The 27,644-nt window shown below is 42.3% G+C and overlaps 1 protein-coding gene across 3 annotated transcripts in view; it reads right to left on the bottom strand.

The window, feature by feature from the left end:
- Positions 1 to 27,644, bottom strand: part of INPP5A (inositol polyphosphate-5-phosphatase A) — a 254,812-nt gene that overhangs the window by 135,023 nt on the left and 92,145 nt on the right. The window lies entirely within an intron of this gene.

Genomic DNA, 27,644 nt, shown 5'->3' with positions numbered 1-27,644 from the left:
GGAACTTGGAAGGGTGCCACTCTGCTGCAAAAGTTCATTTCATGAAGAAAGCACCACAAACAGCTTAGGAAGAAACTGTTAGAAATATGTTTGCTGTATCTTGCTTGGAACTGTAATTCATCATTTCTATTAATGCTTTACCTTTCAGAGTCTCAGGTGAACCTTCAGAGATTGAACTGCCACAAAGGAATTAATGGCGCTGTGCTAGGAACAGCAATACAACTGTGCTCAAAGGCTCACCATCTTAATTTGTGAGCGTCTTTTCCTACAAAGGCAGCATTTGAATGCCCATGCCTGACTTTTCAAAAAAATGTAAAAAAAGGAAAAGAAAACCAAATGCCTCTATACAGCATATGAAAAGCAAGCTTAAGGTTACCTCAGAGTCTAGTCTGTCACCACTGCCTTGCTCACAGCCTATTCTTGGCCTTGCTACCATCACTATATTACCATCATTTTCTAGCTTTGAGCCAATAAACAGTAAAGAAGAGATATTTAAGCATTGCAAGAACAGCATAGCACCATAGGGCACTTCATGAAGCTGATCCATTAATAAAAAAAAGACCACTACAGAAACAAAGCTCATGGTTCTGTCACATGCTTTTCAATCAAACGAAATTTGCTGCAAGGTGATATGGGAGATGAGAACTAAAAGCCTCCAAACCTACAACTGAGGCCTAACTTGACTAAAATTTTCAGTGGAATTAATTGAAGGTATGTTCATGCTCGGTGTGATGTCAATGCTTTTGAATGAAACGGCAGCTAGGGATGCCGCGGCACCGTATGGGGCACCGCGGGCTAGGAGATGGCTTTGAGAGCAACTCAAAAGACCAAGACTTGGCTGATCTGGAGTTACAGTAAGGCTCAAGAACCACGCTTTGCTGCCGCAGTATCATAAACTGTATTTTTACATCTGAATTTGAAAACAAATAGAAACCAATTTCCATTTCTAAATAGGAATACATTTTCTTACAGAAAACAGCAACAGATGAATTAAAGGGCCTAGAAAAGCTAAAACAAACAACCAAAACCTCTTTCAAAGAAGTGAAAAATATCAGTCAGTTGTACTGTTAGTTCACCTACAAGTAGGGCTTTTCTTCCCTCAGGCTCATACTTGAATTAAAAAGAAGCCACCATTTGAAAAGAATGTTTTACTAATAGTAAAAGCGAGAAAGAAAACCTCTATATTGATAGAAGTAATAACTTGAATTTTATTTTAAAACTGAGAAGACAAAAATAGTCTGTATAAATCAAACGAGTTGTCTCTTCATGTCACTTTTATGATGGACATTAATCTTAGTTTCTAGACAGAACTGCTGTCTGATGTAACCACGCTTATTGACTTAATGGGAAGAAATTTATATTAGTCTAGGAAGCTGTGATGAATGCAGTCTTAAAGTTCAATGACTCAAACACTTTAGTAACCTCAGACATTGACCCAGGTAGACAGAAACTTAAATCTTAATCCTGAACAGAAGTTTATGCCTCATTCACATTTTGTTGCTAAGAAATTTTGAACGTTCACGGACTTTTTACATATATTTGTGCATGCATGTGTGCATATATATAAACTCTATATGCAGCACAGTTTTCATGTAGCAAGACGTCTGTGGTGAAAGATGCAAAGTACGCACCTTTTATCAAATGCATGCTCCCCCCCAGAACTGAGGAGTGGAAAAGCTGCCAAGAGATTCTGAAGCAAGTCTGAAGCCAATTTCTTCTCAGCAATTAAAAATTAAAAAAGAACACGCTGAAACTTGACTTCTTTGCCACCGAATCCTGTTCAGCCTTCACAAATGCCAGCGCAGGCAGCAGGCTATTGCAAAGCATTTCCCGACGGAGGATGTGGATGGGCTGTTGAGTGCGCTGCTCGGTCCGTGCTTTGGCACTTCTCACAACTGATGCTCTTACCTGCCTGAAAGTTTCCTGGCAAGTCGCTCCTTCCCACACGAGCTGAAGATGTTAGTCTAAGGCAATGTAACGGCTAGCCTACTTGAGCCTGAGGCTTGCCTGTGTACTGAAGGCATGCACCGTCAGCGATGGTGGCACTGATTAAATTGCTTCACACCTGAATCGTGAAGTGATGGGTACAGACGGAGTACACTGACGAGCCAAAAGAATCTTAATTTAGCCTCCTTCCTACTTATGATATTAGCATGTAAACAGAGGTGGATGGACGCACACACAAAATCACTCTATAGCCACAGGCTATCAGAGTGGGACGTGGAGAGTGCCTGCAGTTAGCACCCATCAGTTAACTGTAATTAAAAGTTGGGATGATCCCAGTAGGGTCTGCAGTGAGTCCTAAGACTGCATACTGTGGGGTATGTAGACCAGGGCAGGGGAGACAGGCTCCACCATCAGATGCATGTGTTCCCTCGTATATTTACTAGTCTTGGCCAAGGCAACGCCTTTGAAATGGATAAAATAGCAGAGGTGTTTTGCCTCTGCTCATAACAAGGGGTCCTTTTTCCATCAGTATTTCACTACTTTCCCTCTCCCTTATTCTGTTTTCGTATTTGTTAAGCACCCCTCACCTTAGTCCATTTTACAGATGGAATCTCCCTTCTGTCGGAAAAAGATATGCCTGTATTCAGGTCCATACGGTATGAAGACTTTGAGACGGGATCTGTTCTCACTCTCCTTTCCTACCAACCCCCCAAACACTTCTGCAGAAATTGGTATAACTACATCATCAGTTAACAACCGGAGATGAGCCACTGCACACATGGAAAGGGTCACCTGGTGTTCTTACTGCCTCCTTCCCGGAGGGGAAGAATGTACTTCCCTGTATCAGGAACCTGCCACAATAGAAGTCATTTACAACAGGGTTTTTAAACAATAAAATTATGTTTAATTATACTCGGGACAAATCAGTACAGAAAGAACACCTCCCTTAGTGCCAGCTGTTATTTGTGACCCCATCCACTGTAGATTCCCCTTCTGCGGATCTGTCATTGTGGAAGGACGATTTTTTTTCCCTAGTATGTTCTATCATCCCTCGGTCACTGGGATCTTTCTTTTACAGGACACTGAGGCTTACAATAAATCACTCCTGAACAGAAGCCTATATCCTTTTCTAAGCTTACAGTCCTGTTTACATGGAAATCTCTTACTTATCGCCTTGGGAGCACTATTTTTGGTGCTAGCTTCACCTCGCATTGGTCTGTACAAAGCCCAGTGGCCGAAAGTTGCCTGACGAAGGATCTGAGAGGCAGCGCAGGCACTGCCTCTCCAGGAGCACCGCAAGGTCTCTTCTCCAGCAGTTACAGCCGGGTACGATGGAGCAGAGTTCACACAGCACTGGCTCATTACGACAAGCTACCCAGCTGCAGCTGTCCAGAAACGTGTGTGGAGGTATACACAATGATAGAAGCCAAGGAAAAGATCCATGAAGAAAATACAGATGCTGCTTGATATGAAGGAGGTACTTTTGTTGAAGCAGGTAACGAGAAGGATGCTCGCAGAGCAGTAATGCATGCACACAAGAGGAAACCAGAGAAAGACTCCTGCAAGTAAAAGAATGTTTATGAACATAAAAGTGACTAATCAAATAGATTTCTTGCACCACTTCTTCACAAGGTGGAAGAGCTCGAAATTCAGCAGACCTTTTCAAGGTGTAACACACCAAAATACTAATTCGTAATAACTCAAAGGAAAATTTGAGCAGAAGTCAAAGAAAATGCCAGAGAAAGTAGAGATTTTCCCACTGCTAGTCATGTGAGTGTTGTCACGAACGTGTGATTTGGGAAGAAGCAAAAGACAAACATCCATCCTGAACGCACCAACGATCACGGTGCTTGCCAAGGCACGCAACTGCCCAAATAGAGCCAGAACGGGCACTCCTTAGGGGGCTGGGGATGCGGAGGGGCTGCACGAGGTCTTCAGGAACACATTCTTTGCAAGTGTGTCTTCTGACATTCACCTTTTATCAGAATGCCAAAGATGACATTTCACATAAAAGTCTTCCTTTTATATGGCAAACAGCCTTGAAATTTAATAGCAGTTTGTGAATTCCATTACCACAAAACACCTTTCTTGCCCATCTCCCACAAAATCACTTCAATATGGCTGATAGCAACAAATTTAAATAGGCATGGTCATAATTACTAGAGGATTTGAGGGCAATTATTTTTAAGGGTTTTCCAGACTTCAGATCCTGCAGCGCGTCCGGGCACTTCAGCTAAGGCCTTGCTGATCTTCAAAGGCTTTAAGAAGGCAGGAAACTGCAGGTGACTGTTCCCCCCACATTTACTGCCGTGCTGTTCTCTCAGACATGGCAAGACGTCCACTTAGACCTGAACTTTCCAAAGGATGCGGGGTTCAGCACCCTGCCCCATCGCTGTCTTTCTGCAGAGGCACGAGGAGCATAGGCCGGGCTGTGGCTCCTTGCTGCAAGCTTGCTAAAAAGCATGAAGCACCTCAGGGCAGTCCCTGGCAGGAAGGGAGCACAGAAAATGAAATGCGACAGCTGGATGTTGCGTTCGGCAGCAAGCCGCTGGATTCTGCAGGATTCTAACAAAACGGTGAAACCCAGGACTGTGGAGTTGCAGCACAGTAACTAGACACCGAGCAAAACCACGGCAGTTCGAGCTCACGCCTCCTCTGAAGACTGAAAAATGCTTTTCCCATGTGTAGGTTTTGCTGTTTCTGTAATTGTGCAAGCTAGAAATTGCAACAAAATCTGTAACAGCATTTAATTCCACATGGCTTCTCAGAGACTCTTACTAGTTTCTGCTGCCTTAGTTGTTTTTTACCAAGTCTAAATTTACTAATCAAGCAGCAAATCCTCCTTTCTCGAGAGTAATGAAAGCAAGGTAAGGCAAGGAAACACCACTGCCTCCATGCTTGAAAGCTTTTATCACATTACACAGATGATGACAGCTTCAAGTAAAATCTGCACATACGATCCTCAACACTGAAACTGTAGTTTTCACAAATGGATTTCTGCAAGCTGTGTCCACAAGCCTCTCCTGAAAGGGACAGTCTGCGTTCCTCTTTGGCCAGCTCAGAAAATGCAGCTTCTCTGAGCACAAGAGGCAAGGCACGCTTTCTACCCACGGTCTGGCCTTTGCTTTGCACGGTGACTGTCCCTATCCTAGTCCTATTTTGGTTCCTCTGGACTTAGGAAGGATTCGATAAGCAGATTTCACTCCTAAATATCTTAAAATACATGCAAAAAGAAACATTCCTTTAAATAGGATTAGTTGATTTCAGTGCAACAAAACCTGTTTAGCTGTTGGGGTGTCACTGATTTAATGCAGCTGACAAGTGATAAATCACAAGCGTGAGTGTGAAACATTACTACACAACTGAAAACCTTTAATACTAACTCATGAGAAGAGCAAGGCTTCGTCTTTTGTGTAATTTGGTTTGGTTTAGAAAATAATAATTAAACAAACCCTTAATGTCTTATGGTTCACATGTTCAAAATTGGGGATCCATGATGTGAAATAATACCTAAAATACCTGGAAGACTGTAACAGACCTAGATAACAGATGCTTCATTTGTCAAAGGAACTGCGGTGAAAACACCCTGCCTCCATCCCCCGCTGTTTAAACTTAAACGACAGTAGTTAATTATCTTATAAAATACAGGCAACCAGCAAAATACCCATTCTGCACCATTGGGAGAGATTCAAGAATGGATGTATGCTGAAATGCATTTAAGAGAAGAAAATGCACAAAAGACCAATTTACACGGGGCCTTAGTGAAAAGTTAGCATATGGAAATAAGAATGTTACAAGTCAAAAGGAACAAGGCAACCCAGTTTAATCTGATTATTCTGGGGTTGAGGCAACATATTAATCAAGTGGACAAAACAATTCTTTTAATGAAATTCAAAAGGTACAGTACGATAATCAATCTTTTACTATATTGCAAATGATAAAACAAGCATCCAGAAGGGTTATGCTAATTACATGTTTCAAGTCAAATGAACCCCTTCCATGCTTTGTCTTGTTTAGACAAATAGAGCATTCCTGCCATTTAATTATATTTCAGATATCTATATCAGTGTCCGCAATGATACATTAGCCTACTGAAGAACTGGAGATAGACTGTTACCTTCTTATACCAGAAACACACAATCCACCTAGGGAGCAACCTGGGCTTAACAGTTCGCCTGGGCAGCGAGCAAACCCCGGGGAGGGCGAGCTACCGGCCCCGGGGAGGGCGAGCTCTCCTCGGGCACCCCACAGGGCCACCTCCCACCTATCTAGTTGCAAGCGCGTGCACGAGGAGATGGCAGACTCTTTCTGCCCTTGAAGCACACGGGGTCTGCACGGCACAGGTCGGTCAGAGATGAAGGGCCTGAGCTAGCTGAGAAGTGGTGCAGCCAAGTGAAGGTGGGAGCTCCTCGGGGTAGAGGATCAGCTCAGGGCAGTGTCGTGCGAATGTCAATACGCTGCTCCTGTCGGGGTGACCTGGGCTATCTCTGCGCTGGACTTTGTAGTATCATGTACGTACTGCCTCTGTCCAGATAGAATCGCCCTCCTGCAAGACTGCAATATAAACCCAACTACCTCCTTGTTCAGCAAGACCAAAATTATAGCATTACATTTAAAAAACATAGCGTGAACTCCTATCTTCCTCACTGCTTGCAGATACTCGGTACAACTGAGCAAGATGACTACGGCACGCACGTACGCGCAGAATTGACACAGAGCACGCGCGGGAAAAGCAGCGGGGGGAAGCTGCACTTCTCCCACGCTTCCAAGGAAAATGAGGACCTTACCTATAGCCCATGAAAGCTGGGAGCGGCCACACACACAACCTCTAAATGCGTAGCATCCGATTTGAAGTACAGCAAATATAAGCCATGTTATAATTTGGTCTCAGTTATTAAAAGTTACATGATCATGTAAGACAACAGAAAGCCGATAAAATTGGTATTTCACACCACGCTTATACTGCACATAATGTAAGTAGTTGTGATCAAATATATAAAGCTGGAAATATGATTCAGTGTATTTCATTTTTCTCCAAAGGTATAATTTTTATCTTACTCCATGGAGACAGCTCATACTGGAAATATAAAATATCCTGAAAACAAATGAAGCATACTGCAGATTTTCTGTGTAGGCTCACGTGCATATCAGTCGACCCTGTCCCTATTATACACGAGGACATTTTTGCCTAAATAAACACAGACCTTTCGAGGCTTCAACATTTTTCCTGACTGCTTTTCCTAAAGGACACATCCTCGTTCTTCCACCCTAGCTGTACGCTGCCATTTCATTTTCCTTCGCTCCCACTCACGCAGGCTGAACGCTTCCAGCTACGCTACACTTCACCATTGCAAACGCTCCCTCACTTGCAATGCAAATTTCAGCACTAGCCATTTGGTTTTAACTGTGTTTTCTGAAACAGGGGGGACTGTGTGTGTCCTGGCGCGCCAGTCCAGCCGCATCGGCTCCCAAGGTAACGCGCAGCCCCGGGGCACGGTGTTAGCACGCAATGCATCACGGCATTTCTCATAGTAGGTATCATCTGCACAGTTCAACATTTACTCGCCTCGGCATCTGGAAGTAAACAACAGCCCAAAAGCAGGATTGCAAAATGAAAATAAATTCCACTGTGTAAAAAAGCTCGGGAAATATGTGACAATTAAAAAAAAAAAGGAATTTAAAACGGTAATATTTTTAAACAAAAACTACTAGCAGCCAAACACACAAGGAAATGAGAGCAAACAAGTATGTGCCTAAGACTGTAATTAAAAAAAAAACGAAAACAAAACCCTAAAACCTTCCCACACAAAACCAATCAGAACATCTTTTCTGATAGAGAAGATAAATATTTTTCCTTAGCTTTCAAAGAAAGCTTTTAAAAAACCCCCAGAATATATATTTCAGAATCCTAAACCCACGCTTTTTTGTATCTAGCAATAGATGATATTTTTATTCAATGCATTTTCCTGTTTTAAGTGCAAATAATAAGAAAATTCAACTTCCCTTGTGGCATCATCTTCCTTACTTTTAAGGAACAGTCCCTTTGTTACATGCAAGAGAAATGACATCCTAAGAAAGTTACACTAACAATCCCACAGCTGCTATCGACTTCGATGTATTTCCTCAGGATCTTACATATTTACCAATAACATAGAATCTAATACCTGAAGTCAACGGGCTGTGATCTGGCCCTACATTCTCTTAAATGGGAAAACGTCAGTTTTCAGGAAGAGACACTCTATTTTGAATTGTAATGACTGCAAGTATTCTGACTCATCCAGTGTCCTGCTGTGTCATGCTGTTCAGTTTTCCCTGATAAAACTAAAATGTAAGGCATAAAAGAAAACTAACCTACTAGTTCAAAACAGGAAAAAATAAAATATTTAGTTGCCATATATGAAAACACAACATTTTGTGCGAGCTAGCGTCCATGTTTAATTTTGACTTTTTAAACAGTTAATTATCAAAATAGCGATACTTGTTTCCTGACTGCATTTCAAACAAATCATTAGATGAATCCAAATCACTGAAATGAAAATTTTAGCCTTAAAGTATTCCATATATCTTCTTGGACTTTTAAAGTATACTTCATACAAGAGCGGTGACATTTTTAGGCTAGAGGTTTTACAAGGATTAGTCGTCTTTTTTACTATTACATGCTGTATAATCTTCCACGTAAACTTGTGTCAGCTTGCTTTAACTTAACTTTAATTCAGGTTTACCAAAGAAGAAAATCAGACTGTAACTAAATGAGGTCAAGGACTTTGGAAGACCTCATTTAATCCCACAATACTTGGATCTTTTTATGAAGTCCATGTGATCATCATGAGCCGCGCAAATGGGCACAAGTATGAATGGCACATCAAATAACTGTTTAATATTAGTCAGAAATAAGAAACAATAACTAATATTTGTAAAAAGTTACACCTGAAATATTTCACTCCGTCTTATGTTAAATGTACTTAGCAGAAAGGTCAGAGCTCCTGAATTTGCTAGATAAATAAATGTTGGTGAGGTGGATGAATCACTGGAGAATTGGTGCATGGCAGCGAATGAATAACCTGCAAATGCTTCCCAAACCCCATTATTTCCCTTTTTCCAGTAGGCCAAAGATTCATGTCCCTGCATGCCGCCAGTTCATTACGGAGAAATATCATTCCTCTTCTGGCACTCTCTGGGCGGCCTCTCAGCCCCACGAGGACCCTTTAATGTTTAATTCCCCATCATCTGCTCCAGTGAACAGCTTAATCTCTGCTTGTATGATCAATACTATATCAGTGTAAATTAAAATGACAATTTTAAAGTAATTAAGCCTGTTAATGCTCGATTCAAATGTCATTATTTGCACAAGGGATTGAGGAGAAATTACATCGTGTCCAGGGTGACAGGAAAATGTTTGAGCCTTCTCAATCCTGTTGCCGCCGTGCCACTGGAGGCTTTAGCAAAGCAGATTAACTTCTAGCTCCCACTGCCAGGATACCTATCCAATTTCAAAAGAGGATAACACAATTTGATAAATTTAATTCCAGCTACAAACTCAATTATTGTGATAATGGATGAAAACTGGGAGGAGACACTAAACAAGACCCACATAAAAAATACACTTAACTTCAGAATGAGATACAACAGTAATTGTTTTATTTGATTTGCTCTATCCCTTTTGAAAACCCTTTAAATAATTGTGATTGTTAGAAGAATAGCCAGCATTTATTAAATAGCATGAGCTCTAAGATCAAAGTGGCTGCAGTTTAAAGGATTTTGGTCACAATGGAAATGTTTGCTATCCTTTGCTTGTACAGCTACATTTATTAGACAAGTAAAATTACATCATTACCGTATTGGATCTCATAAATAGATCTATAAAACTCAACTACGCTCAGATGAAATCTCAGCCCATTCTACGTGCTGGCCTTTCTAGACCCTGCCATGACAGCCTGTAGTCATTTATTATTTCAAAGGAAGATTTTAATAACAGAAAACCTTAAACTTTATGAGACAGCCATAGGATTTGGTTTGTATTTCAAGTCTGACTAGCTGAAAATGTAGCCGAGCTGTCGTTATTTGAGCTCATCTCTAGGACTCCAGGATACAGAAAACCACCAATTTAGGCAAAACACTGGACAGAGTCATCAATATTTGATATTTTGAAGCAGAAAGCAAAAGTGAAACACCAAATGTGATGAATTTAATTCAATGATAAGAAACAGTGGAAAACTACTTTTGCAAAGGAAGTTCAAGGAGTAACAAATTCCTACTGAAAGAGATACCAACAGCTCGAAGTGGAGCCCTAAGAGGGTCGATCAGCATTCCTGTCACTGGATATTGTTTTAATAAATTCAGTTTATCTGACCGTTTGCATTTCCTGAAGTTCTCTGAAATAATTATATTGAATTTTTATTAGTGCACATGAAACATTTTTGGCTTGCACTTCTTTGAATAATAAATGGCATATATTAAAGTGCCTTACAGGTCTAATAACTTGCATCAGATCCGTGTAGGCCTGTCTTATTAACTTTTAGTTTAAATTACAGCAGAATTCATCAATCAGTGTTTCTAAAAAGCAGACTGCAGACTGCCACAGACTCTCAAGAAAAATGTATCTCAGGACAATTAAAACATCTACTGCGTCTCAAGTATTTCATCAGAAAAATCTATCACATCACAGATTTTCTTAGATGAACTGTCAAATGAAGAACCCTAAAAGGGTAACCAAAGACTATTAAAATTTTTTCACAGTAATGAATAAAAATAAATAACAGAAATTTAAATAGAAGTTTAACTTTTTAAATTAAACCTATTAACTCTAGCACAAACAGATTTTTGAAATTAAAATTAAGGAGAGCTGATCGAGCCACGTACCGTAGGCTTGATATTTCATTGCTAACTCCTGAAAGGTAGGAACTGATGGCATGGCAGAGGTCAAATTAAAGTCTCGATTTCCATTTGTTTTCATTACAAATAGCTTTCTCCTTAAAGAATAGCTACAGATTCGAAACTCACAAGACAATGTTCAGGAGCAGGAGACTACACTAATGGGTTGTTTTGGGTTTGCCTTTTCTTTTTAAACCTGGAAACACACTGAATAATACTGTGAGTTAATTACATTTTGCTCTGATAATTGTGAAAACTTTACGTTACAAAGCTACTGCATCAAAACAGAACCAAACTGCTTTCTTTAAAAAAATTATCAGAAAGCACATCAAGCTAGTGAAGCCACTGTTGATTGGGATTCCCCTGGTATTTTCCAACATCGCTTTATTCTTTCTTTTCTCATGTTAGTGACAGGCACAAAGACTTGGCTATTGTCATAGCGTATGATAAGCGTGTATGTGTTAGCCAGAGATTACTTTTCTCCAAGAAACTTTAAAGAGGAAATCAAACAGACTTTTTTTGAGGATTTTAAAAATTAAGTTGGGAAATTTGAACTAACATTGTTCTCACGCCACTGTGAAATTATCACTCTTGACAATTTTATGCAGTCTATGCACTGACATCTTAAAATATTTCCCCCATTAAGGAGCACCAAGAATTAGTTCAGACTGGAGTGCTGATTACATGATACTATATGTATTCTACAGCTAATGGATTAATAGAACATATATTAAAAAGAAGTAATGGGGTAAGAGAATTGAATAAGACTCAGATGTTTTTCCTCAAGTTTCCCTGCATTAATAGTAGAGAACGCTGCTCCCTTTTTCAAGGCAGACCAGCAGAAAATGATTCTGCTACAGTAAAGATGACAACAGCTGTCTAACCTGACCAGTCAAAGGAAGAGCTCATTACTCGCCAGCTGGAAAGAAAGGAAGAAAAATACTACTTTCAAGTTAGTGTCTGAATAGATTATTAGAATACTTTCCTTTGTACATAGCCTAAAACCTGCGTAGACTCTATTATAGCTTTTCTGTTTTGCATTATTAGCAGGGCATGTTAATGGACATCAGACCATATGGAGCAACAAATTGTTTCCCTATGTACAATAATAGCTCCATTTATCATGCACATGTTGACCTGTGTTTGCTTTACAAAGCTTATTAATTATCAGTGATCTTGGTGCTTTAAGAATGAAGAAAGCATCGGTAAAATTTACCGCAACTGACAGATTCATTCAGAATTATTAAAAGAATCTTTACTGTCAAAGGTAGGAAAATTGTTCAACTTCATTTGGCTTTTAAAATGTCATTTGATAAGCTCTTGAGGAAATAACGCTGGTCAGTATGAACATTACTGGGAGTAGACTGATACTCATTTGTGCTCATGACTGTTACGTTTGAAAGTGACTTTTTGTTTTAATACTGTGTCTACTATCAGCTAATGTTTTTTCTATTAGGCTTTTATTAACCTGTGAGAAGATAAGCAAAATCAAAGTGCATTAATAGATTATCAATCTCATCTGATCTTCATGCCTACTATGCATATTTGCTTCATTTAGAACACATGGTAAGGGGGCTTCATCTGAGTGATGTTAAGTCTTTGTCCTAAGCTTGCAGCTACGCAAGGAGGTGTTCACATCACATACGGGTCTTGGACAAATAATCCCTATTCAGTGAGGTAGGAGACAAGTCACGTTAGATGCAAACATTGTGTGTTCAGCCCCTTCAGCAAAACCCATCCAAACACCCGAAGAAAAACAGTATTTTATAAAAAAATAACATGTCCTCTCTTACTAAGACTCGCCTACAGTTTTGACCAAAAGGTAACTTGATAAATTCTCTGAGCACAGCTGAAAATTGAGTAATTGCAGCAGTTCTCAAACAACGGAGTGAAAAGGCTCACAGGTGTCAGAAAAGATTTCCTTCCCCGTTCCAGCAAGAGAGGAAGTACGTTGAAGGAACAGAACCACAAATCTAAATCCTGAATCAGCCATGACGACTTTTTTGCTCTGTCTTTTTATGTTCACTGCTTTGGTGGTCCTCTGTCAAAAAATGCTAACAAGCCTTTAAGCTCTTTAAGAGCTTAACAATTTTTCAGTTTGTTCACCAACAGATTTCTTGCAGAATATTTGTTTCCCGCATGTGGTGCTATGACACAGCATTCAATCATATTTCTCTTTTCCCTTGATATACGGTTCAACCACATACAGCTTGGTCAAACCTTTGCCAACGTGTCAGTTACATATTTTTCTTATTCTTTAAGAAAGTCTAGTGACAAGTGATTGAGTTAAAAGATATACAGGCCAAAACATTGATCTTAAAAGAACAAATTGAACCCAACTAGTAATAGTTAAACAGCTGTTGACTCTTCTGGTTTTTTTTAATATCATGACCAGCAGAAGTTTGCTTGGGATAATGCAAGGTGATTAAGGTAATCATACTGCATTACAGCAGTTGCTGATGTTCTTGTACTGCAACCTCTTTAAACCAATTAATTAGTATTATCAGGTGTCAGGATGATGAAATTAGATGTTCTTGCTTTCCCCAATGAAAAAATAGATTTTTGAAAATAGAGAAAAATACCTGAATACGTAGTGGGACTCTCTTTGATTTTCAAGATCAAACAGAACCATGGGAAGAGAGGGATGTGGCCCTGGGAAGCCTCCTCTGCTACCACGGCAGGACCAACTGTAAGTCATGCTCAACAGCTGCCTGCACAACCTGCCCGTGGAAGCCCCTTAAATTTTACAGTGGAAGCTTTTTTTTCCCCTAAAATTTCTTTTATGACTTTTTCAGGCAGTATAGGGAAAAGTTTATTCCCTCTGCCTTCCTCAGTTTTCTTTTATCTAGACTAGCCATACCCTGTATGGCCAATCCTTCACAGCTTATGCTTTCTCAAGCTCCAGTAAGTCTTGCTGCTCTTCTCCAAATCCCCAAACCAATTTTCAGACAACAGTAATGCCACCATCAGAAAGAGGTGGCACTGCTCAGATGCAAGCTGCTCACACCCTGGGTTTCAGTAGGGCTGCTTATCTGAGGAGGAACCAACCCAAAGACATTGAAAATTCTGACATATCACGTGCATGTTTCCTTCAAGGCACAGACGGGTAAAGTCGCGGATGAAACAGTGACCCACAGAAGTCAGTGGCTAAACACACAAAAGCAGGTAAATCCTGTTCCTGTCAAGAACTTACCTATTGTAAGATCATATAATTTGACTGCACTTGGGCTTGGATCATAAATCATCCACAGTCTGTTTTGCAAATAAATGGGTGAGAAAAAAAAATTTAATTTTCCAAGACTAGAACTCAAATAAGCCATTTCTATACCACCCCCATAACAGGGAAGAGTTTGCACCTGCTTCAAAAGTGACTTTCCTGCGTGAGCTGTGAACATACCAGCCAAAAGGGATGCTGGTGCTCCTCGAGGCTCGATGGCCACTGAGCCTTGGTAAGCAGGCATTATGCTGTTTGCCATCGACTACTCCTGAAGCATAATGAACCCTCCTGAGAGGTCAGAAGATACCTAATATTGTTTTTTTCCACTTCGAAATACTTCTGAATAAGAAAGGAAAAAAGTCTAAGTGACTATTGTGCTAGACACAGCCATCAAATATGCCCACAGGATAATGACCGCAAAGTTATGAAGGAGGAAGACAACGTTTTAAGGACTGTTACTAATTCCTTCCTGTTTTCCATCTCTACATTGCTAAGAGAGCAATTGAACCTGTGTTTTTACCATTTTACTGTTTTCTTGACCTACATTCTTACAGAACTGTTCCTTTTCCATTTTTGTGGTTACTGAAGTGGCCCTTTTATGAACAAACTCTAAGAGTTAACCCACAGTGAAAAGGTGTCACTGAAAATAAAACAGAGGATCTTTGCTATTTAGCACATACAAGTAGAAAAACGTCAGGTTTATAAACTGCATTTACAAGACTGACATTAGTAAAAATCCCTTTTCCTTTTTTTCTGTTCCCCTCATCACAAGTGATCTGAAGGGATGAGAAACATACTGCAGGTTACAAAATGGAGGTACCGGGTTTGCATGGCAAGGTTTTGGTACCAGGGGTGCTGCAGGGGTGGCTTCCGTGAGAGGCTGCCAGAAGCTCCCCCATGTCCGACAGAGCCAACGCCAGCCGGCTCCAAGGCGGACCCGCCGCTGGCCAAGGCCGAGCCCATCAGCCACGGTGGTAGCGCCTCTGGGATAGCATAGTTAAGGGGGCAAAAAAGCCCTGCATGACTGCAGCTGGAGAGAGGAGTGAGAATACATGAGAGGAACAACTCTGCAGACACCGAGGTCTGTGAAGAAGGAGGGGAGGAGGTGCTCCGGGCACCATAGCAGAGATTCCCCTGCAGCCTGTGATGAAGACCGCGGTAAGGCCCACAGTGGAGCAGATATCCACCTGCAGCCCGTGGAGGAGCCCACACCAGGGCAGGAAGCTGTGCCCTGAAGGAAGCTGTGACCCCGTGGGAAGCCCACGCTGGAGCAGGTTTGCTGGCAGGACTTGTGACCCCATGGGGGACCCACGCTAGAGCAGCCTGTTCCTGAAGGACTGCACCCTGGGGAAGGGACCCATGATGGAGCAGGTCATGGAGGACTGTCTCCCGTGGGAAGGACCTACGCTGGAGCAGTTTGTGAAGGACTGTGTCCCATGGCAGGGACCCCATGCTGGAGCAGGGGAAGAGTGTGAGGATCCTCCTGCTGAGGAGGAAGGAACAGCAGAGACAAGGTGAGACAAACTGATCCCAACCCCCGTTCCCCATCCCCTTGCGCCACTGGTGGGGAGGAGGCAGAGAAACAGGGGATGAAGTTAAGCCTGGGAAGGGGCTGGTGGTGTGTCTTTTAGGATTTAGTTTTTATTTCTCATTACCCTACTCTGATTTGATTGGTAATAGATTAATTTTCCCCAAGTCATGTCTGTGTTGCCTGTGACAGTAATTGGTGAATTATCTCCCTCTGTCCTTATCTTGACCCAAGAGTCCTTCGTTATATTTTCTCTCCTTGTCCAGCCGAGGAGGGGGGTGACAGAGCGGCTTTGGTGGGCACCTGGCACCAGCCAGGGTCAGCCCACCACAATGGTTTTTCCAAGACATGGTGAACTATCAGTGAGCTGCTAACAGCCAGCAAGCAGTCTCCACGTGAGAGCTCAAAACCCGGCCACGTTTCGGGCTCTGCTGCTTCGTTTGCTGTTTCTGCTCCCAGATCACCAGAAACAGAATGGCTACAGCCACCACAAATTCATGACAACCCAATTGCTACAATTAAAAAAGCATACGTATGCATACGTAAATGCACATCCCTCCAAATGCCAGAGGCTCATAAATAGCAAGAGGAACCGCAGCCCAGCAAAACCGGTGTTAAAGGCTTCCCACCTCCTTCCCCTCTCTCTGCTCCTTTCAGGAGAAGACCATGGCGCATGCCCTAAAGCTCTGGGGCACGGGAGTAACTTACACTGTGCCTAGAAATTCGTTAAGAATGTTCAATCCTATAACTTGAGTTCAAGTCTATAAAGCTTAGTAGAGGAGATTCAAGAGCTCGGTGCCAGAAATGGAAAAGGAGGGTCAGAGAGAAGGAGGACATCCCCTACAGTTACTTGACAAGCGTCGCTGTGTGACCCACTCCCCCATTCCCTTTGGCAGCTACAGCCAGCGAACACTCAGGTGCTTTATGTTAATGTGCTCTGTTGTGCCAATCACAAGACCCAAAGCGAACCAAAGCCATGAAGCACCTCACAAAAGGTCGAAGGTGGGATCTCAAGTGCCACCGATTCCTGACATATGCAAACCATTTATCTCGCACGTTCTTACAGCAAAAGGGTCCGGCAGCAGCCGCTGCCGATCCCCACCTGCCCAGGTGCACCATGCTAGAGATGCACGCCCACCGACCCCAGGGACACCAGCCTGGGCGCGCTGCGCTTCGGCGCACTTCCACGCAAGGAAGGGAACACAGAGGCAAGACTCTTCAAGGACACCCGAGTACTCTGTGCATTCAGGCAAGTGGCGCGTGTACAACAAGACATCAGTATCTTAATGCTTATAAATGCTATTGCCACACAAATTGTTCTCATGACAACACCCAGCAACTAAGTTCAAACTTCCACCCCCACAAAATGTCACTTGAAGAACCTTTTCTTCACGCTTCCTATATTCCCTGTCTTTGTGGCAGGCTCCAGACCCTGGCTGCGGGCACCAAACAGCATCCTTCCCAGGCCAGGATCCCCTCCAGCCTCCTCGCAGCTGACCAGCTGGCGAGAGTATTGCCCTGCGGCGACTGCCACCATGCCCACGTGCCAGGGGATGCCCTGTCAAATTCAAGGTTTCATTCCTCATCTTTAAAGTCTTATTTGGGATTTTGTCCACTGTAGCTGATGACCCTCCTTACCCCCTGTAATTATCGCTTCTCAGGACCAGTGCACTGCAGGAGCCATGGAGCTGCAGCCTCAACGGGGGAACTCTTGCGAGCGGAGACTGGAACATCTCAGGGGCTGACCCACAAACCTGAAGCTCACTACTAATCAAAGTCTAGAAGGAAAATACATCACATGTTTTGACAGTTGTCCCGCTCCCCTTCCCCTCCTTTTTAGTGCAGTCCACTTTTAGTTATAACACTTAAAGAAAATAAATAAATCTATCCAAAATGCAAAACCTGTAGAAATTCTTAGGTCGGGTATTTGCTGAACGATGGTGACACCTATGTATTTTTATGTATTTGTATTACAAGCCTGGGAGCTGGGTCGCATACTTGTGTGTCAAGCCACATGAACACTACACAGACACAGGCTTTTTAAAAAAAGTTAAAAAAATAAGTATGAATCCCAGGAATTTTAATCAAACTCCTGCATGTGGCTATATTTGAGAGAATTCAACTGAAAATATCTGTTGGTTACTTCCAAGGAGCCTCTGGGCATTAACAAGATGCACGTGAACAAAAGCAAAAACTGGCTGATGAAATGCAGTTACGCAGAAAAGTGGACAATGAATAAAATGCCATCAGCTCTGTAATGTCATTTATGGAGCTCTAGTTTTATTCTTCTTAATTGATTGTGCCTCCTTGTATTAAACAAAAACACATGAGCTTAACTGTATTTGAACCATCAGGCACCGGCTAGTAAATCTCGGGCAGGAGCACTGTAAAATGCAAACTCGGATGCACAGAAATTTGCAGAGGTATGAGTACTAACTCCATGAAAACTGGGATGCACTCAAGACTCTACAGTGAAGACGTAATTGCTTAAGGGGCTTTTTAACACACTTTTTTAACATTGACCAAACTTCCCTCTGTTAGTGGAAGAGGCTACCCTCATCCTTAACGCAACTTTTCTTTTCCTACTACCTTTAATAGTAGCGCAGGCCCCCTGCCATTTCTTAAAACAACATTAAAAAGCAGGTTCGCAAGAGTTGCCGGAGAACGGTAACTTCAGTGTATCTGTTCCTGAAGACTGTTTTGATATCTAAAAATAAGCTGGCCAGTTTGTAAGAGAAATGACTTTTCTGAAAATGCTGTTACTCCATTTTACCGTTTCCACTAACCAGAAATACCTACACCACCACAATTCATCAGGCGGCAGCATTAGTGCACGAGCAGAGTAACAGAGAGCTCATTACATTACGGCGTACCTCTTTCTGGTTGGATGTAAAATGAAGTTAAACCAATGAAGCAAAAATAACGCATTTAATGCTTATGCTTTGTGATGCATTTATATGGGGTTTCTGTTGTTGTTACAGTCCTTCTATTCATTCTTATGCTTTAGTGGTTCAACTGCAATTTATCAGCCTGTAGTGGAAAATACCTGGCACCTACTTAAAATGCATGGAGCTAGCAATAAAATTAACCTTGTGGCAATTGTTTTCCCACATGTTTGATAGACCAATGTCAGCTCATCTGTTAGGAGGAAATAAAAAAGTCAAGCCTAAATGTACAAAAAATTATGATGGAAGCCTTAAATAAAGCAACGGTAATGCAAGTTTATTGAGTCAAAAATCAATCAATCAATGAGCGAGTGGATTAGGAGCACCTCATAAGCCCCAAAGAAATAATTTGCCCAAACACTGGGATTTAACGGTAGAGGACCAAATTCCAACACTTTTAGGAAGTAAGTAATGAAAAATCAATTCAAAAGGAAAAACAGATCAAGAACCCTGGATTCTGACATGCCGACACATTTATTGCTGAATACCATTTCTTGGCTGACCCGAAAACTTCGGAAGGTGTTTATTTACTTTCAACACCTTCCAGAGATCAATATTTTTAATTTGGATCCGAGTTATTATTTTTCACATCACAGCATCGGGGAGCGGAGTAAAGTGGCTCATATTTTAGTGCTAAAAAGATCGATATGACAGTTTCACCTTCACTGCAGCCCCCTGCAGTCGCCTGGGTGCACATCATAACATCCCGCAGGGGGGTGCAAGTGCCACGGCGCGGGGAGCAGGTCATCACCCAGCCAGAGAGCCAGACAGCCCATGATTTAGCTGATCATGAAGGGCCTGGTGCCCTTAGAAAACCAATCTTGTTTCTCTCACTTTATCAGGCCTGTCTTTTATCCAGTGTACGGGAAGGGGGAGGGGGCAGGAGGGGAGAGAAGAGAAAAAGAGGGAGGGAAGGAGCAGAGCAAAAGACAATCAGTTTCATAAAGCGGATTACGTCCCTCATCGTAAATGCATCCATTCGTTTTTACCTTCCTTGAACCAGAGCACATCTGTAATCGATAATTAATTTTCCATAAATTTCAAAATATTGTTCTGGTAGCTGAAAGGGGATGAGTGTGGAGGGGAGAGCAGGAGGGAGGATCTCCTGCGGTAAGAGGCATCGCTCTTGGGCTCCGGCGGCGATATTGATCACCGCTATTGGGGCTGATGGAGGCAGGCAGGGAGAGTTATGGACCCAGCCAGTGGATCGCTGCCCTGACATCTCTTTCACTGCAGCGGTTTAAGGTTGTGCTGCCTCTCCAAGAGCCAAAGAAAATGGCATGTACCTTGTCATGTACAATGCCCCGCTTCGTCACAGCTAACTTCACTCCAGTCTGAATTTAGCTACCTCCTTTCCACTGCTGTGCACTGAATTAAAAGGCACCTTCTACATACAGTCTTAGAGCTCCAAAATTCCCTTTGTCAGTGGCATTCAGCCTTCCAGGGTAAGACAACCGAGATGCTACACAAACACTAACATATCACCACAGAAAAAGGAAGACTAGTCTTAAATACATAGAAGAGTATTAACTGCGGGTTTTACTGCACGCACGTCAGTGACATGGAGGTCGGGGATGGGACGTATACGGCACGAGGACGTGCTCTGTGGTACTCACAGCTGCCAGGGCTTGGAAGACTCAAGCTTACCGAGGCATGTAAGCACTGCACAGGTAACTGCTCCAGGCAGCCTGTGCTGTAATTATGGATTGTCAAGGAACTGCAACTTAAAACCAAGGACTAATTGCATGCTTCTGAGTGATTTCTTAACAAAACATTTATGTCTACCCCCAGGAAGTTATTGGTGATACCATAAAATAGCCACTACTTGCCATCTAGCGCAGTAACCAGTTCCTTAAAAGGGTAGCTCATGTGAAACTAGGCAGATACCAAAGTAGGAAAAGTATCTACAAGTAAGATGCATTTATCAGGAAACCTCACACCTTCTTCTTAACATGCCCTAGACAGCAAGAAACAGAGACAAGGAGGAAATGTGACTCTGTGGATGGGCTGCTCAAAGTAACACATTCTTTTCTTAGTTTAATTAATAGCTCATGCTCTTTAAAAAATTGCCTTCATGAAGTCCTACGGTTGGAAGAGTAATAAATGATAGTCACCCTCCTGGGGTACGCTCCAGAATACTAACTGAAAAGTAAATGCAGGACTATTTCTCCAAATTATGTATCAGAGCTAAAGGTCATATTAAAGGAGCAGCATTATGTAATGACATTAACTGAAAGCCGAGCAGCTTCTGGCTTACTGACAGCAGCGCTGCAAAGTCAGGATAAGGAGACTACCTCGCACTCGTGGGGACACGCACAGCAATCAGGCACACAGTCTTCCCGATACGCCTCTTCTCTATTAGGATGGGCAGATGCCTGCTTTTAAATTCAAGTGCTGAAGGATAACAATGGAGAATCACAGTCAACTAACAAATGATCCAAGTGTACGGATGGTCACCTGTGGTTATGTGACACTGTTCAGAAGGAACGGTCCTTTGATTTCACTGCAAAGCACCTATTTCCCAATTAAATCTCTGCAACTCAGTAAAACATTCTTGGTTTGTTGATATCTGTCAATCAGAAACCAAAGCACCAATTACAAAAAAACAGTTTTGGATCCAGGTCAAAGAATGAAATTTTTAACCTTAGCATTAGGACATCAAAGAACAAATACTTTAAGAGCTGGCTGAGACTAGCCATAGGATCCTGGGGCTCTCACGGGTTATTTGCAAAGTCTGGCAGAAGGATTGCAGAGAACAAGTTCATGAGTCAAAATCTCTTGCCTGGGAGAAGGCTAAAGACTGAGGACAGGTCCAAGGCACCGTTAGAAAACTTCAACCATTCTGGATATGCTTTGAGGGAGACACACACCTTGGATAGTGCACTCAAGCCTTCTCTACTCCATTATCCTTGCTGAGGAACGTCATCTTCCCCACTCAGCCACTATAAAGACATACCATTTTACTGCCCTGTGAGTACAGTGTCACCGTAGAATGAAAACGTCTTAACATTCACTGCAATCTCTGAAGTTTTACAGACATTTTGCAAGTGATATTTTGTTGCCTGATGGTTAAAGGCAATAAAACCAAGCAGACCTCTAGTGTGCTAGAAATCATAAACACTTGCCAAGTGACATTGCCTCCAGATCCACAACCTGCTTTGGGATTTTTTCAGATTCACGGTTTGGCCCTGTCAGGTAGGCTGTCAGCGTTTACAACGTACTGAAGCTACTGAAATGCAGTAGTAAACCTCAAATCTTAGTATGCCTACAAAATCCAAGGGACTGGATTTACTCCAGACTGAAATGATGCAGAATCCCGAGATACTACTTAGTCTTCTGTGCTTGAAGTACCCCACAGCTCCCTCCCACCGCCTCCACGTGGTTTTTTTTCAGGGATGGAGGATTCTCAGACAGAGATTTCTCGCTGGAAGCCTGAACTTCCTCTGTACCAACCTGGACCACCTTCGTTGTGAAGGTGGCTGCGTAGTGTGTGCTCATCTGCTGGCTGAGGCTCCCCTCTCACCTGTCTGCCAGTGACCTGAGAGCGGGCAGAGGTCATCCCAAGGGAGGAAGTCAGCCTCCGCAGGCACCAAATTACAGACGGCAATTCTCACCGTCTCCTGATTTCTTAGGATGATGCAGGCTGTAGCCTTGGTCCTCCTGGAGGTTCAAGCTTGTTTGAGTTCCGAAGACTACAGCCAATCAAGAATAAAATCTTTTCCAAACAACCAAAAAACAGAATACCCAGCCAAAGACGTGTTATGAGAAGCCAACGAGTGCACCAGGCAATACAGGGAAATGGAAGTTTCTCGTACTTGGAAAACCCCTGGTAAACAATAAAGAGGAGAAATACCTACCCAGCTGAAGAACTATCGCTGAGTTCTGACCTAATGGACATCACAGTCACGAGATAAGATGACTTGAGTGAATAACTGTTCTCAAGGTTGCTTGTAAAAGTTGCTATTTCTCCTGTTTTAACACCCCTCTTGCCTTTATTTCTCCTTAGAGTTTGAATATTTATAATATATTTTATTTACTTCATGATAACAGATATCCAATATTAGATACAGCTTCATGCCTTTTGCAAGCCTCCAAATATCTCTTCCTATGAAGTAGTTTAAGTGTGGATTATTGTGATAGTCCTGTGCTCTCCTCGTTTCATAAACTGCAACTGCATAGGAACTAAGTGACTAAACATAATGTAAGTGTACGTACAATTGCAGCAAGGACAAGAGAGTTACTCGGGTCCTGCTGAAATCACGTTCACATCATCAAGTGCACTTGGAATCTACAAGAGATACAAGTCTCTGGTGGAGAGCATCTTCAAACCTGCACCCAGGCTTCTGCTGCCATGAAAGAAGATCCTGTTTCTTTGCATATATATGGACATAATTAGAGTACTTTGTAGGAAATAAATGGGAAAATATTAGTATCAGTATACACTAATATTATTCAATTTTAAATAGCCAATGAAAGGTAATAAATCTGAGAGCAGAGGCAACGATCAGCACCAATTTTATGGATGCTGGAAATAAGGCAGAGAACTCGAGTGACTTGTTCAATCTCAGAGGCGAGGGGTGCAAGAGCTGCAGGACCACCGGGAGGTCCCCAGGGAGGCAGCAGTGCTCAGTTCTCCCCTCACTCCCCTGCCCCTGGAGGATGCTGCTTTGCCACAGCCAGCTCTGCTGAAAGCAGCTGACTGAAGGAGGACAACATAAAGATGTGCCTTGTAACAGCAATCACAGTGGGAAGAACTCCTGTTTGCATCTTATTCCTGAGAGAGGAAGTCTCATCTTCACAACCAGTGACCAGCCACTGACAGACCAAAGCTATCCAGAATGATCCCTCCTCGAGTTTCTCGAAACTCACAACCTAAAATCAACTTATTCCCTACAAAAGTGCCTGTTTCCTGAACAGCTGCTCTGGGACGCCTTCCCGGCCAGGGCGAGTTGGTGACTGACCCTGACAGAAGCAGCGCTTTACTGCGCTCGGTGACAGAACAAGCGGCACTTTTCCCACACAGCCCCACACTATACAGGATTCTCCTCAAGTCTGGTACTGTTTTCTAGAGACCCCAAAAGGGTCCCTTTACAGCAGATAAAGGTTACCAAGAGAAATGTATTGGTACTTCTTGACACAAAACAGTTCATTTAAGTTTGTGTTTTCAAAGTATTCTAACTTTTTAGCTCGGATTTTTCTCACTCTTCAAGCCTGCTGAAGTTACACTTTTTTTTTGTCCCCGTCCCCTCCCCCCCCCCAATAATTTTTATATTCACAAGACTAACCCTTGTCTACATGGAGAAATTACTACTCAGAATGAATTTACGGCAAAGCAGCTGTTCTGCACTCAATCCTTCCATGGAAATTAGCAGCCTCCAAATGATTTTTTTCACCCCTCCCTTCCCCCACACACCTTCAGGCATCCGACCTACACACAGTGTTCTCCCACAACTGTCAGAAGATGAAAAGAGGAACCACCAGAAAGTGGTCCTTGCTCCTCTGTCTAGAGGATGAGCCTAGGGAAAACGTAGACCTTCGGTAAACGCCTAAAGCAAGTGCAACAGATCGAGATGTAATTAAGCAGTTAGCACAAGAGTTCAAGTGCAAAGATTTACACACTCTGTTCTTCCGGAAGCAAGTGCAGGGTACCTTGTATACTGTAAATTCACTCTCACTAACTGATAAGCAATGTTAATTCTGGTATTAAAGCCATTAGCACTTCAGCAATATTTCAGTTTTGGGGCAGCCAACTGAAAACATTGGCAAAGCAACATCTGAAATAGAAGTCCCTAATCCTCCTCCCTTCCCCCACGTCTTGGCCTTTATTTCTATATTCTATTAGGATTTTTCTGTTGTTTTTGAAGGAAATGTTGCTTTTCAATTCTAAAAACTTAATTACAATATAAGAAATACCCTATTAGGTGTCCAGAATACCATAACACCTTTCAGACATTACTCAGTGCTTTATTTTCATCATGCCTTAACCTCCCCCCCACCAAGCACATACAAAGTCCAACAGCGTATTATCTGTTTTCATGTACCATATTAACTAGGGAATTAGACTGCAGCTTTCTTTGAAAAGTGGCGTGTCAAAAGAAGACATTCGTATAATCTGATAGCACTTGTATCCGTGCACGTGTATCTCAGTGGGGGATTTGGGTGTGCTGGTTCCATCCAGCATCAACATTAAAACCAAACCAAACCGCCAGGCAGGGTGTGCTTGAGAAATAAAAGGTTAGGATGCACTAAGGTGTTTTTTCTCTTTTGTAAGACACGCCCATTATCTGTATCAGGATCCAAAGCTGGTGCAGTTGGTTCCTTCTGTGAAAGTGAGTGGTAACCGGATATCAAGGAGATTGGAAGCTTTAAAATGTTCTAACATTACAGCAACTGTTATTTAAAAGACAATTTGCGTAAGAGAGGATTGTAAGTAATGGGGGTATTTATACATGGGATTGATAACTGCAGCTCCTTTCACAACAAAATGAGTCAATACAGAAATACTCCATCTTTTTTGGAGACCTTTTCAGGAATGCAAGACATTTTAGGTTGCAGCCTTTTGAGCCTGAGATTAATAAGCTATTGTTATAATTAACTGAGATAGACACCCATTCTTGCAAAAAAAGTTGGATTATTTTTTTTATATATTAAAGTTATCATTTACTTTGTTTTCTCCCACCCTCACAGTTCATGTATTTCCTAATCATTAGTACTTTGTTTCTGACATTCTCATACATTACCCATCCATTCATACTTTCTTTCCTTACACGATTTCTTCCTCTGTGGTCTAAACCCTGTAATTGTCCTAATATAAATGGTCAAACCACCAACTATGACCTTTTAATATGAACGCCACCCAAACTCTCACCCCAATTTCCGAGCAGCCCTGCTTCCCGTAACTTCCACGCCAGCAAGCCGTACCCACAAACACTTGCTGTTCCAGCCTGCTCCAAGGGACACAGACTAGTTCGGTGCCAGCACGCAGGAGCACCTGCATGTCTACTTGTTTTCACAAATATGTTAAAGATGAGGATTAATACTGTAAAACACAGATTTAGACCTTCCATCATCTTTATGTTGCTCAGTGTCCCCTCTTGGATAGTCTGATGCACTTCCTTGTCAGTGGGCCAAACAAAGCTTTGCCCTTTTCTTGCCCTTGTTATTCAGAAGGAACAGAACCTGTTTTTCTGTTTTCACAAATCCTGCCGTAGCCCCACACTGTCAGGTCAGCAATACGACTGCCGTTCTTATTCCCCTTCCCTATCCTGGTTTATTGCCTCCACGCTGCGCTCCAGATCCACAGCCTGAAAATCAGAGTCACAAAACACTCTGGCAGATCTTACACACCCAGGAGTCACAGCGCAGCATCTGAACCGAGGTCAGCAGTACCCTGCCAGATTCGCTTCCACATGGGACAGAAACTGTCACAGCCTGAGTGCTGCGACACGGCGTCCTCCGCTTTGAGCAGCCCCATGCAAATGCAGAGGCTGCACATGCCTCTCTGATCCCACCTCTGCAGTCCTACTTTCCTTCTCACCAAAATCATTACCCATGTAACCTATGCTCTCGGACCATTTTTCTAAATACGCAATGGTTACAAGTGAGCTTTGATAAAAGTGAAATAAATGGCACAAATCTCTTTGGGTGGTGTGTTTTGGGTTTGTTTTGTTTTGTTTTAATCACCTCTTTGTGTACAACTTTTGTTGACTGACGAAGCACCTCACAGGATGCCAATCACTATTCTTAGCGTGATTTTTTTTCTATGCTTACTATGAAGCAGGTATAAAAAAGATGCCTTCTAGTTTAAGGAAAGAGAAACAAACAATGGATGTCTCATAACCCTCGGACAGTGATGAACTCCAGCAGATGAGGAGCCTTTTGCAAAATGTTGGGATAAACAGAATCACACAGAATCCCAGAATGCCAGGTGGGAAGGGACCTCACGGATCATCTAGTCCAACCTTTCTGGGAAGAGCAGAGTCTAAACAAGATGACCCAGCACCCTGTCCAGGCGACTCTTGAAGGTATCCAACATGGCTGAGTCAACCCCTTTCCCTGGGGAGATTATTCCAATGGTGACTGTCCTCACTGTGAAAAATTTCCCTCTGGTGTCCAATCGGAATCTCCCCAAGAGCAACTTGTGTCCGTTCCCCCTTGTCCTCTCCATGGGACTCCATGTAAAAAGGGAGCCTCCATCTTCTTTGTAACTGAATGCTTCTCCACGAATCCAAAAAGATGAAAAATGGGCAACCTGAATAGTCAAACTGGAAGAACGCAGACGACCTGTTGCATGTGCACTTCTAAATACCGCGTGCAAGCCTATTCTTGTCAACAACCAAGAGCACTTAGTCCCCAGCTCCAACTCCCACCTGACAGGAAGGAAACTTTGGTCTACGAAGGATTTGTGGGTAATCTGGGAGCAATGCCAGTCAGTTCTAAAATGAACGTTCAGGGTTATTTTTAGTTCGTTCAGAAAACAGGGATTTTTTCTCCCCAACAAAATCTTCTGTTTAGCTGGAAAAGGCGGGATAAAATGTAACCAACCCATAACTCCTTTTCGCTTCAATACTGCACAACCAAAGAAAGGGAACTGATAGCAATATGTCCCTTCCCAACCTGGACTTCTGCTACCCACCTCTGGAGACCTGGTATTTTTTCCTGAAAAACAAAAGCTGGAGATCTAAATAATTTTTGCTGTACATTTACTTATGTTAATAAATTACCATAAAATTAACAATCTGTGTTCAGAGTAAAGGGCAGCATTGAGACAACAAAGATGTTCCTGATACAGTGAGCCACTTAGGAAACAGCAATATCTGAAATTGTTTGGACAGAAGCAGCAGACTCTTAGCCAGACTTCATGAGCAAAAATCACTAAATTTGTCAAAATGACTAAACCCCACATTTCCATCTTTTTCTCTTTTGTTTTATATGCTTTGCATGTCAGACAAATTATCAGGAAAATACTCCTCCTGTGACATTTCATTGCTTAATGCTTTACTGGTGCAGTAAAACAAGACAACTGCTGAAATTATAGGAAAATAAATTTGTAATTTCTTCCTCATTTAGCCATTTTTGAAGCTCGTGTATAGGAAAGTCATTAATGTTATGTCCTCCTATCGATGTTCCAAGCCTT

This window comes from Phalacrocorax aristotelis, chromosome 12, assembly GCF_949628215.1.
Source record: "Phalacrocorax aristotelis chromosome 12, bGulAri2.1, whole genome shotgun sequence".
NCBI classification, from domain to species: domain Eukaryota; kingdom Metazoa; phylum Chordata; class Aves; order Suliformes; family Phalacrocoracidae; genus Phalacrocorax; species Phalacrocorax aristotelis.
The sequence above is the reverse complement of the archived record's forward strand: the minus strand, read 5'-3'. Positions and strand labels throughout refer to the sequence as shown.